This window comes from Arachis stenosperma, chromosome 10, assembly GCF_014773155.1.
Source record: "Arachis stenosperma cultivar V10309 chromosome 10, arast.V10309.gnm1.PFL2, whole genome shotgun sequence".
Lineage (NCBI taxonomy): Eukaryota > Viridiplantae > Streptophyta > Magnoliopsida > Fabales > Fabaceae > Arachis > Arachis stenosperma.
In genome coordinates, this window is record NC_080386.1 from 97,719,645 (window position 1) to 97,732,959 (window position 13,315).

The 13,315-nt window shown below is 39.6% G+C and overlaps 1 non-coding gene across 1 annotated transcript; it reads right to left on the reverse strand.

The window, feature by feature from the left end:
• Positions 1-2,691: 2,691 nt before the first annotated feature.
• Positions 2,692-2,799, reverse strand: LOC130958533 (small nucleolar RNA R71). The gene has a single exon (XR_009077648.1). It is a non-coding gene; the product is annotated as a small nucleolar RNA R71 (small nucleolar RNA).
• Between the last annotated feature and the right edge of the window lie 10,516 nt (positions 2,800-13,315).

A 13,315-nucleotide genomic window follows, 5' to 3' on the forward strand; every position in this document is an offset into this window, starting at 1 on the left:
TCACTGAGAGGATGGGAGGTAGCCACTGACAACGGTGAAACCCTACACAAGCTTGCCATGGAAAGGAGTAAGAAGGATTGGATGAAGACAGTAGGAAAGCAGAGAGACGGAAGGGAAGGCATCTTCATACGCTTATCAGAAGCTCTCACCAATGATATACATAAGTATCTCTATCTTTATCTTATTACTTTATTCGTTTACCACTATACCCATTTGAGTCTGCCTGACTGAGATTTACAAGGTGACCATAGCTTGCTTCATACCACCAATCTCCGTGGGATCGACCCTTACTCGCGTAAGGTTTATTACTTGGACGACCCAGTGCACTTGCTGGTTAGTTGTGCGAAGTTGTGTTTATGCCATGGTATTGAGCACCAAGTCTTTGGAGCCATTACTGGGGATTGTTTATGTTTTGAAAAGTATTGATCACAATTTCGTGCACCAAGTTTTTGGCGCCGTTGCCGGGGATTGTTCTTGTGTATGGACAACTAACGGTTCATCTTGTTGCTTAGATTAGGCATTTATTTTTTTCGAAATTCTTGAAGATGAATTCTAGAGTTTCATGATGATTTGCTGAAATCTGGCTGGCTGTAAAGCCATGTCTAATTTCATTGGACCGAGGTTTCAACTTATCATCACAAGAGCTTGTTGATCTTGCTTTTGGAGCAGTGATCTGCTAAGGCTTGGCTGGCCTTTGGCCATGTCTAGTGTTTTGGACCGAAGCTTTCTCTGAAAGCTTGGCTGGCTGTGAAGCCATGTCTAATTCCTGGACCGGAGTCTTAGACTAGCATTGCACTGATTCCTGGAATTCTCATTGAGAATTTTGATGTCTTTTTCCACTTAATTTTCGAAAATCACAAAAAAAATTTACAAAATCATAAAAACCAAAAAAATTTTTCTTTTAAGAAACAAGAAACATCAAGTATTTTCTATTTCTTCTCTTTTTTTTTCTTGCCTGAGTCTAGAGTCTCATCTTAAGTTTGGTGTCAATTGCATGCATTCATTCATGTGTCTTAAGGATCTTCAAGTAATTCTTGATGATCTCTTACTCTGATCTTTGAATTCTTTTGACTTGAGTGTTTATGTGTCTCATATAGTGTCAATAGTATACAAACTGCTAAGTTTGGTGTCTTGCATGCATGTTATTTGATTCTTGTTGCATTTGATTATTAAAAAAATCCAAAAATATTTTTTATTTTGTGTCTTTTCAAGTCAATAATACAGAGAATTGAAGATTCAGAACATACTGCAGAGGAATTATATAGAAAAAGCTGAGCATTCGAAAATGCCCAGTGAAGAAGACAGACTGGCGTTTAAACGCCAGCCAGGGTACCTGGTTGGGCGTTTAACGCCCAAAAAGGGTGCATTTTGGGCGTTAAATGCCAGAATGGATACCATTCTGGGCGTTTAACGCCAGGATGGTGCTAGGGGGGAGATTTTGTTTTCAAAATCAATTTTTTTCAAGTTTTCAAAGTTTTTCAAAATCAAATCTTTTTCAAATCATATCTTTTCAATCAAATGTTTTCAAAATTAATTTCTTTCCTTTTTCAAAGATACTTACTAACAATTAATGATTTGATTGAACGTTTTTTGCCTTTTCTGTTGAGGAAGGTTTCATGTTTGAATCATATCTTTTCTTGTTAGGCAAGTCATTAATTTTTAAAATCAAATCTTTTTTTTAATTGTTTTCAAATCATATCTTTTTAAAATTGTTTTTAAATCATATCTTTTTAAAATTGTTTTCAAATCATATCTTTTCAATCACATCTTTTTAAAACCAATCATATCTTCTTAACCACATCTTTTTCAAAATAGTTTTCAATCAAATCTTTTGATTTCTAATTTAAAAATCTTTTTCAAAAATCACTTGATTTCTTTTCCACTTTTATTTTCGAAAATCAATTAGTGTTTTTCAAAAATGTTTTCAAAATATTTTAATTAATTTTCGAAAAATTACTTCCCTCCTTCTCACATCCTTCTATTTATGGAGTACCAATCCTTCTCAATGCACAATTCGAACCTTATCTAATTAAAGTTCGAATTCTTCTTCTCCTTCTTCTTTCTATTTCTCTTTTCCTCTGACACCTCAAGGAATCTCTATACTGTAACATAGAGGATTCCACATTTTCTTGTTCTCTTCTCTTTCATATGAGCAGGAGCAGAGACAAAGGCATTCTTGTTGAAGCTGACCCTGAACCCGAAAGGACCTTGAAGAGAAAGCTAAGAGAAGCCAAAGCACAACTCTCTTTAGAGGACCTGACCGAATTCTTCAAAGAAGAAGAAGACATGGCAGCCGAAAACAACAATAATGCAAACAATGCACGGAAGGTGCTGGGTGACTTTACTGCACCCACTCCCGACTTCTATGGGAGAAGCATCTCTATCCCTGCCATTGGAGCAAACAACTTTGAGCTTAAACCTCAATTAGTTTCTCTAATGCAACAGAATTGCAAGTTCCATGGACTTCCAATGGAAGATCCTCATCAGTTCTTAGCTGAATTCTTACAAATCTGTGACACAGTCAAGACTAATGGGGTAGACCCTGAGGTCTATAGACTGATGCTATTCCCTTTTGCTGTAAGAGACAGAGCTAGAATATGGTTGGACTCTCAACCTAAAGAAAGCCTGGACTCTTGGGAAAAGCTAGTCAATGCCTTCTTGGCAAAGTTCTTTCCACCACAAAGATGGAGTAAGCTTAGAGTGGAAGTCCAAACCTTCAGACAGAAGGATGGAGAATCCCTCTATGAGGCTTGGGAAAGATACAAACAATTGATCAGAAAATGTCCTTCTGACATGCTTTCTGAATGGAGCATCATAGGTATTTTCTATGATGGTCTCTCTGAACTATCTAAGATGTCCTTGGATAGCTCTGCTGGAGGATCTCTTCATCTGAAGAAGACGCCTACAGAAGCTCAAGAGCTCATTGAAATGGTTGCAAATAACCAATTCATGTACACTTCTGAGAGAAATCCTGTGAACAATGGGACAAGTCAGAAGAAAGGAGTTCTTGAGATTGATACTCTAAACGCCATTTTGGCTCAAAATAAAATATTGACTCAACAAGTCAATTTGATTTCTCAAAGTCTGTCTGGAATGCAACATGCACCTGGCAGTACTAAGGATGCTTCATCTGAGGAAGAAGCTTATGATCCTGAGAACCCTTCAATGGAAGAGGTGAATTACCTAGGAGAACCCTATGGTAACACCTATAATTCTTCATGGAGAAATCACCCAAATCTCTCATGGAAGAATCAAGAGAGACCTCAACAAGGTTTCAACAACAACAATGGTGGAAGAAACAGGTTTAGCAATGGCAAGCCTTTTCCATCATCTTCTCAGCAACAGACAGAGAATTCTAAGCAGAACCCCTCTGACTTAGCAACCATGGTCTCTGATCTAATCAAAACCACTCAAAGTTTCATGACTGAAACAAGGTCTTCCATTAGGAATTTGGAAGGACAAGTGGGACAGCTGAGCAAGAAAGTTACTGAACTCCCTCCAAGTACTCTTCCAAGCAACACAGAAGAAAATCCAAAAGGAGAGTGCAAAGCCATCAATATGGCCGAATTTGGAGAGGAAGGGGAGGAAGTGAACGCCACTGAGGAAGACCTCAATGGGCGTGCACTAGCCTCCAATGAGTTCCCCAATGAGGAACCATGGGAATCTGGGACTCAAAATGAGACCATAGAGATTCCATTGGACTTACTTCTGCCTTTCATGAGCTCTGATGAGTATTCTTCCTCTGAAGAGGATGAGTATGTCACTGAAGAGCAAGTTGCTAAATACCTTGGAGCAATCATGAAGCTAAATGACAAGTTATTTGAAAATGAGACTTGGGAGGATGAACCTCCTTTGCTCACCAAAGAACTGGATGACTTGTCTAGGCAGAAATTACCTCAAAAGAGACAAGACCCTGGGAAGTTTTCCATACCTTGTACCATAGGCACCATGACCTTCAAGAAGGCTCTGTGTGACTTAGGGTCAAGTGTAAACCTCATGCCTCTCTCAGTAATGGAGAAGCTAAGGATCTTTGAGGTACAAGCTGCAAAAATCTCACCAGAGATGGCAGACAACTCAAGAAAACAAGCTTATGGACTTGTAGAGAATGTTTTGGTTAAGATTGAAGACCATTACATCCCTACTGATTTCATAGTCCTAGAGACTAGGAAATGCATGGATGAAACCATCATCCTTGGCAGACCTTTCCTAGCCACAGCAAAGGCTGTGATTGATGTTGATAGAGGTAAACTGATCATTCAAGTGAATGGAGAATCCTTTGTGTTTAAGGCTCAAGGATATCCCTCTGTCACCATGGAGAGGAAGCATGAAGAGCTTCTCTCAATTCAGAGACAAACAGAGCCCCCACAGTCAAACTCTAAGTTTGGTGTTGGGAGGCCACAACCAAACTCTAAGTTTGGTGTTGAACCCCCACATTCAAACTCTAAGTTTGGTGTTGGGAGGTTCCAACATTGCTCTGAGTATCTGTGAGGCTCCATGAGAGTCCTCTGTCAAGCTACTGACATTAAAGAAGCGCTTGTTGGGAGGCAACCCAATATTATATTTTACATATTTTCTTTTGTTATTTTATTTTATTTTGTAGGTTGATGATCATAAGAAGTCACAAAATTAATTGAAAAAGCAAAAACAGAATGAAAAACAGGAAGAAAAACAGCACACCCTGGAGGAAGATGCTGCTGGCGTTCAAATGCCAGTAAGCCTAGCAGTTGGGCGTTTAACGCCCAGTCTGGCACCATTCTGGGCGTTTAACGCCAGAAAGGGGCACCAGACTGGCGTTAAACGCCAGAAAAGGGCAAGAACCTGGCGTTAAACGCCAGGAATGGGCACCAGCCCGGCGTTTAACGCCAGCAATGGCTCAAAACGTGAATTTTGATGCCATTTGGTGCAGGGATGACTTTTTCTTGACACCACAGGATCTGTGGACCCCACAGGACCCCACCACCACTCTCTCTCTTCTTCCCCCATTCACCAATCACCTCAACACCTCTTCCCCAAAAACCCTTCACCTATCAAATCCCATCTTTCTCTTCACCACTCACATCCATCCTTCATAAAACCCCACCAACCTCACCCTTCAAATTCAAACCACTTTCCCTCCCAAACCCACCCATAATGGCCGAACCTCATCTCCCCTCTCTCCTATATAAACCCTTCTTAACCCCTTCATTTTCACACAACCTACACAACACTTCTCCCCCTCTTTGGCCGAATACACCACCATCTCCCTCTTCATCATTTCTTCTTCTTCTACTCTCTTCTTTCTTCTTTTGCTCGAGGACGAGCAAACATTTTAAGTTTGGTGTGGTAAAAGCATTGCTTTTTCGTTTTTCCATAACCATTATGGCATCCAAGGCCGGAGAAACCTCTAGAAAGAGGAAAGGGAAGGCAAAAGCTTCCACCTCCGAGTCATGGGAGATGGATAGATTCATCTCAAGGGTGCATCAAGACCACTTCTATGAAGTTGTGGCCTTGAAGAAGGTGATCCCCGAGGTCCCCTTTTCACTCAAAAAGGGTGAATATCCGGAGATCCGCCATGAGATCCGAAGAAGAGGTTGGGAAGTGCTTACCAACCCCATTCAACAAGTCGGAATCTTGATGGTTCAAGAGTTCTATGCCAATGCATGGATCACCAAGAACCATGATCAAAGTGTGAACCCGGATCCAAAGAATTATCTTACTATGGTTCGGGGGAAATACTTGGATTTTAGTCCGGAAAGTGTGAGGGTGGCGTTCAACTTGCCTATGATGCAAGGAGATGAACATCCTTACACAAGAAGGGTCAACTTTGATCAAAGGTTGGACCAAGTCCTCACAATCATATGTGAAGAGGGCGCACAATGGAAGAGAGATTCAAGAGGCAAGCCGGTTCAATTGAGAAGGCATGACCTCAAACCCGTGGCTAGAGGATGGTTGGAGTTTATCCAACGCTCAATCATTCCCACTAGCAACCGGTCCGAAGTTACTTTAGACCGGGCCATCATGATCCATAGCATCATGATTGGAGAAGAAGTGGAAGTTCATGAGGTCATAGCCCAAGAACTCTACAAGGTGGCGGATAAGTCCTCTACCTTAGCAAGGTTAGCCTTTCCTCACCTCATTTGTCACCTCTGTTATTCAGTTGGAGTTGACATAGAGGGAGACATCACCATTGATGAGGATAAGCCCATTACCAAGAAAAGGATGGAGCACACAAGAGACCCCTCTCATCATGAGATCCCTGAGATGCCTCAAGGGATGCACTTTCCTCCACAAGACTATTGGGAGCAACTAAACACCTCCCTAGGAGAATTGAGTTCCAACATGGGACAACTAAGGGTGGAGCACCAAGAACACTCCATTCTCCTCCATGAAATAAGAGAAGATCAAAGAATCATGAGAGAGGAGCAACAAAGGCAAGGAAGAGACATTGAGGAGCTCAAGCACTCCATAGGACCTTCAAGAGGAAGGAAGAGCCGCCATCACTAAGGTGGACCCGTTCCTTGATTTCCTTGTTCTTTATTCTTCTATTTTTCGAATTTTTATGCTTATGTTTATCCATGTTTGTGTCTTGTGATCATTAGTATCTTAGTGTCTATGCCTTTAAAGTTATGAATGTCCTATGAATCCATCACCTTTCTTAAGAATTGTTCTTAATTGAAAAAGAAAAAGAATTGCATGAATTTTGAATTTTATAACAGTTTAATTATTTTGATGTGGTGGCAACACTTTTGTTCTCTGAATGTATGCTTGAACAGTGCATATGTCTTTTGAATTTGTGGTTCATGAATGTTGGCTCTTGAAAGAATGATGAAAAAGGAGACATGTTACTGAGGATCTGAAAAATCATAAAAATGATTCTTGAAGCAAGAAAAAGCAGTGAATACAAAAAAAAAAGAAGAAGGAAGCAAGCGAAAAAAAAAACCGAAAAAAAAAGAGAAAAAGAAAGAAAAAGAAAGAAATAAAGTTGTGATCCAAGGCAATAAGAGTGTGCTTAAGAACCCTGGACACCTCTAATTGGGGACTTTAGCAAAGCTGAGTCACAATCTGAAAAGGTTCACCCAATTATGTGTCTGTGGCATGTATGTATCCGGTGGTAATACTGGAAGACAGAGTGCTTTGGGCCACAGCCAAGACTCAATAAAGTAGCTGTGTTCAAGAATCATCATACTTAACTAGGAGAATCAATAACACTATCTGGATTCTGAGTTCCTAAAGAAGCCAATCATTCTGAGTTCCAAAGGATAAAGTGAGATGCGAAAACTATTCAGAGGCAAAAAGCTAAAAGCCCCGCTCATTTAATTAATACTGATCTTCATAGATGTTTTTGGAGTTCATTGCATATTCTCTTCTTTTTATCCTATTTGATCTTCAGTTGCTTGGGGACAAGCAACAATTTAAGTTTGGTGTTGTGATGAGCGGATAATTTATACGCTTTTTGGCATTGTTTTTAGTATGATCTAGTTAGTTTTTAGTATATTTTTATTAGTTTTTAGTTAAAATTCACTTTTCTGGACTTTACTATGAGTTTGTGTGTTTTTCTGTGATTTCAGGTATTTTCTGGCTGAAATTGAAGGTTCTGAGCAAAAATCTGATTCAGAGACTGAAAAGGACTGCAGATGCTGTTGGATTCTGATCTCCCTGCACTCGAAGTGGATTTTCTGGAGCTACAGAAGCCCAATTGGCGCGATCTCAACGGCGTTGGAAAGTAGACATCCTGGGCTTTCCAGCAATATATGATAGTCCATACTTTGCCCAAGATTTGATGGCCCAAACCGGCGTTCAAAGTCACCTCAAGAAATTCCAGCGTTAAACGCCGGAACTGGCACCTAATTGGGAGTTAAACGCCCAAACTGGCATAAAAGCTGGCGTTTAACTCCAAGAAGAGTCTCTACACGAAAATGCTTCATTGCTCAGCCCAAGCACACACCAAGTGGGCCCGGAAGTGGATTTTTATGTCATTTACTCATCTTTGTACACCTTAGGCTACTAGTTTTCTATAAGTAGGACCTTTTACTATTGTATTTTCATCTAGGAATCTTGGTAGCTATCTTCTAATTTTATGCTATCTTAGATCATTTGGGAGGCTGGCCATTCGGCCATGCCTAGACCTTGTTCTTATGTATTTTCAACGGTGGAGTTTCTACACACCATAGATTAAGGTGTGGAGCTCTGCTGTACCTCGAGTATTAATGCAATTACTATTGTTCTTCTATTCAATTCCGCTTGTTCTTTGTCCAAGATATCACTTGTTCTTCAACTTGATGAAGGTGATGATTGACACTCATCATCATTCTCACCTATGAACAAGGTAACTGACAACCATTCTTGTTCTACAAGCATTTGAGGCTTAGTGAATATCTCTTGGATTTCTGATTGCATGATGCATGGTTGATCGCCTGACAACCGAGTGCTCGCCTGACAAACGAGCCAGCCATTCCGTGAGATCAGAGTCTTCGTGGTATAGGCAAGAACTGATGGCGGCATTCAAGAGAATCCGGAAGGTCTAACCTTGTCTGTGGTATTCTGAGTAGGATTCAATGATTGAATGACTGTGACGTGCTTCAAACTCCGAAAGGCGGGGCGTTAGTGACAGACGCAAAAGAATCACTGGATTCTATTCCGGCCGGACCGAGAACCGACAGATGATTAGCCTACGCTGTGACAGAGCATCAGGGACGTATTTTCACTGAGAGGATGGGAGGTAGCCACTGACAACGGTGAAACCCTACACAAGCTTGCCATGGAAAGGAGTAAGAAGGATTGGATGAAGACAGTAGGAAAGCAGAGAGACGGAAGGGAAGGCATCTTCATACGCTTATCTGAAGCTCTCACCAATGATATACATAAGTATCTCTATCTTTATCTTATTACTTTATTCGTTTACCACTATACCCATTTGAGTCTGCCTGACTGAGATTTACAAGGTGACCATAGCTTGCTTCATACCACCAATCTCCGTGGGATCGACCCTTACTCGCGTAAGGTTTATTACTTGGACGACCCAGTGCACTTGCTGGTTAGTTGTGCGAAGTTGTGTTTATGCCATGGTATTGAGCACCAAGTCTTTGGAGCCATTACTAGGGATTGTTTATGTTTTGAAAAGTATTGATCACAATTTCGTGCACCAATAGCTTTGACAACATTCAACTTGAACTCATCTTCATTGACTCTCAGGGTTACTTCCCCTTTTTGAACGTCAATAAGGGTTCGGCCAGTTGCTAGGAAAGGTCTTCCTAGAATGAGAGTTGCACTCTTGTGCTCCTCCATTTCTAGCACCACAAAGTCAGTAGGAAAGGCAAATGGCCCAACCTTGACAATCATGTCTTCAATCACGCCTGATGGGTATTTAATGGAGCCATCAGCAAGTTGGAGACATATCCGGGTTGGTTTGACTTCTTTAGTCAAACCAAGCTTTTTGATATTAGATGCAGGTATTAGGTTGATACTTGCCCCAAGATCACATAGAGCTTGCTTGGTACAAGTACCCTCTAATGTGCATAGTATCATAAAGCTTCCGGGATCTTTGAGCTTCTCAGGTAGGCTTTTCAGAATGACTGCACTGCATTCTTCAGTTAGGTAAACTTTTTTACTTTCCCTCCAATCCTTCTTATGACTTAAGATCTCTTTCATGAACTTAGCATAAGAGGGTATTTGCTCAAGTGCCTCTGCAAACGGAATTTTTATTTCAAGAGTCCTGAGATAGTCTGCAAAGAGGGAAAATTGCTTATCCTGTTTCGCTTGGCAGAGTTTCTGAGGATAAGGCATTTTGGCTTTGTATTCCTCAACCTTAGTTGCTGCAGGTTTATTGCCTACAGATGTGGGTTGAGAAGCCTTTTTAGATGGGTTATTATCAGTACTTGTATGTGTCTGATCCCCCACTGGCATTTGAATGCCAGGGGTGGAAGTTGGAGTGGCGTTAGACGCCAACTCCTTACTTGTTTCTGGCGTCTGAACGCCAGAACTGTGCTCCCTTTGGGCGTTCAACGCCAAATCCTTGCTTGTTTCTGGCGTTGACCGCCAGGACTGAGCATGGTTTGGGCGTTCAACGCCAGCTTTCCACCCATTCTCTAGCGTTTGAGTGCCAGAATTATTCCTCTCTGGGCTCTTACTGTCCTCAGAGGGATTTTGGTTAGTTTGCTCATTTCTTGGCTTCCTGCTATCTTGAAGTGAGCTATTTAATGTTTTCCCACTTCTTAATTGAACTGCTTGGCACTCTTCTGTTATTTGTTTTGATAACTGCTATTCTGTTTGCTTCAACTGTACTTCTATATTCATATTAGCCATTCTTGTTTCTTGTAGTATTTCCTTGAATTCGGCTAGCTGTTTTGTTAGAAAATCCAGTTGCTGATTGAATTCAGTAACTTGTTCTGTAGGACTCAATTTAGCAGTTACTGTTTTAACCTCTTCTTTCATGGAAGGTTCACTGCTTAGGTACAGATGCTGATTTCTGGCAACTGTATCAATGAGCTCTTTAGCTTCTTCTATTGTCTTTCTCATGTGTATAGATCCACCAGCTGAGTGGTCTAGAGAAATCTGAGCTCTTTCTGTAAACCCATAGTAGAAGATGTCTAACTGCACCCACTTTGAAAACATTTCAGAGGGGCATTTTCTTAGCATCTCTCTGTATCTCTCCCAAGCATCATAAAGAGATTCATTATCTTCTTGTTTGAAGCCTTGGATGCTCAGCCTTAGCTGTGTCATCCGTTTTGGAGGAAAATAGTGATTCAGGAATTTTTCTGACAGCTGTTTCCATGTCTTTATGCTGTCCTTAGGTTGGTTATTTAACCACCTCTTAGCTTGGTCTTTTACAGCAAATGGGAACAGTAATAGTCTGTAGACATCCTGATCTACCTCCTTATCATGTACTGTGTCAGCAATTTGTAAAAACTGTGCCAGAAACTCTGTAGGTTCTTCCTGTGGAAGACCAGAATACTGGCAACTTTGCTGCACCATGATAATGAGCTGAGGATTCAACTCAAAACTACTGACTCTGATGGAGGGTATACAGGTACTACTCCAATATGAAGCAGTGGTGGGGTTAGCATATGACCCCAGAGTCCTTCTGGACTGTTCATTTCCACTTAGGTCCATGTTGGAGTAAAGGAGGTAATGTGGATTTAAATTTTATTTATTTTATTATATAAAATAAATTAATTTCTGAAATAACAAAATAAAATAAAATAAAAACTAAAATAATAAATAAAAAGAAATAAATTTCCGAAATAAAAAAATAAAAATAAAAATAAAAATTATTATTATTATTATTATTATTATTATTATTGAAAACTTTCGAAAAAATGAGGAGAGAGAAAGTGGTTAGGATATTTTTGAAATTGAAATCTGAATTTTTATATAAAAAAAATTTGAAATTGTGGCTTAAAATTAGTTAGAAAAGATATTTTTTTTAAATTTTGAATTTTATGATGAAAGAGAAAAACACACAAAAGACACAAGACTTAAAAATTTTTAGATCTAATCCTCCTTGTTTTCGAAAATTTTGGAGGGAAAACACCAAGGAACACCAAACTTAAAAATTTTAAGATCAAAACACAAAGAAGACTCAACAACACTTTGAAGATTCACAAGAACAATAAGAACAAAAGGAAGAACACCAAACTTAAAATTTTTAGAAAACTTCAATAAAATTTTCGAAAATTATAAAAAGATTAACAATAAAACACCAAACTTAAAGTTTGGCACAAGATTCAATCAAAGAAAAATTATTTTTGAAAAAGATTTTAAAAAGAAGATACTCAATTACCAAGAACATAGACCAACGCTCTAGCCAATTGGGCAGTAAAGGTATATATATATTTGGAAGACTAATGCTTTGAAAAAGAACAAGAAAAACAAGAAAAGACACAGAACAAGAAAAACTAAAACTCAAACAAGAAAAATAAACAAGAACAACTTAAAGATCAAAGAACACAAATTCGAAAATTTAAAAGGAAAATATAAAATATGCAATTGACACCAAACTTAGAACAAGACACTAACTCACGAAAAATTAAAAACTAATAAGGAAAAGTAATATTTTTGAAAATTTTTTGAAGAGAAATTAAAGGACTCAAATTTAATGACTCTATAGCATCAATACTCTATTCCTAATCTAAGCAACAAAATAAACCTTTAGTTGTTCAAACTCAAACAGTCCTCAGCAACGGCGCCAAAAACTTGGTGCACGAAATTGCAATCACACTTTTGCAATCCGCACAACTAACCAGCAAGTGCACTGGGTCGTCCAAGTAATACCTTACGTGAGTAAGGGTCGATCCCACGGAGCTTGTTGGCTTGAAGCAAGCTATGGTTATTTTATTATTCTTAGTCAGGAGATCAATTATAATTATCAGTTTGAATTACTAAAAAATAAAAGAGCGTGAAATAATTACTTGTTGTGCAATAATGGAAAATATGTTGGAGTTTTGGAGATGCTTTGTCTTCTGAATTCCTGTAATATAATATTTTCTCTCATGCAAAAGTGCAAAGTTCCTTCCATGGCAAGCTCTATGTAGGGTGTCACCGTTGTCAATGGCTACTTCCCATCCTCTCAGTGAAAATGGTCCAAATGCTCTGTCACAGCACGGCTAATCAGCTGTTGGTTCTCGATCATGTCGGAATAGAATCCATTGATTCTTTTGCGTTTGTCATCACGCCCAACACTCGCGAGTTTGAAGCTCGTCACAATCATCCAATCCCAGAATCCTACTCGGAATACCACAGACAAGGTTTAGACTTTCCGGATTCTCATGAATGCCGCCATCAATTCTAGCTTATACTACGAAGATTCTGATTAAGGAATCTAAGAGATACTCATTCAATCTGGTGTAGAACAGAGGTGGTTGTCAGACACACGTTCATGGATTGAGGAAGGTGATGAGTGTCACAGATCATCACCTTCTTCATAGTGAAGCACGAATGAACATCTTAGATAGGAACAAGCATATTTGAATGGAAAACAGAAATAATTGCATTAATTCATCGAGACGCTGCAGAGCTCCTCACCCCCAACAATGGGGTTTAGAGACTCATGCTGCCAAAAGGTACAAATTTCAGATCTAAAAATGTCATGAGATCCAAAATAAGTCTCTAAAAGTTGTTTAAATACTAAACTAATAACCTAGGTTTACAGAAAATGAGTAAACCAAGATAATTGGTGTAGAAATCCACTTCTAGGGCCCACTTGGTATGTGCTGGGGCTGAGACTTAAGCTTCTCACGTGCCTGGGCTGTTTCTGGAGTTGAACGCCAGGTTGTAACCTGTTTCTGGCGTTGAACTCCAACTTGCAACCTGTTTCTGGCGCTGAACGCCAGACTGCAAC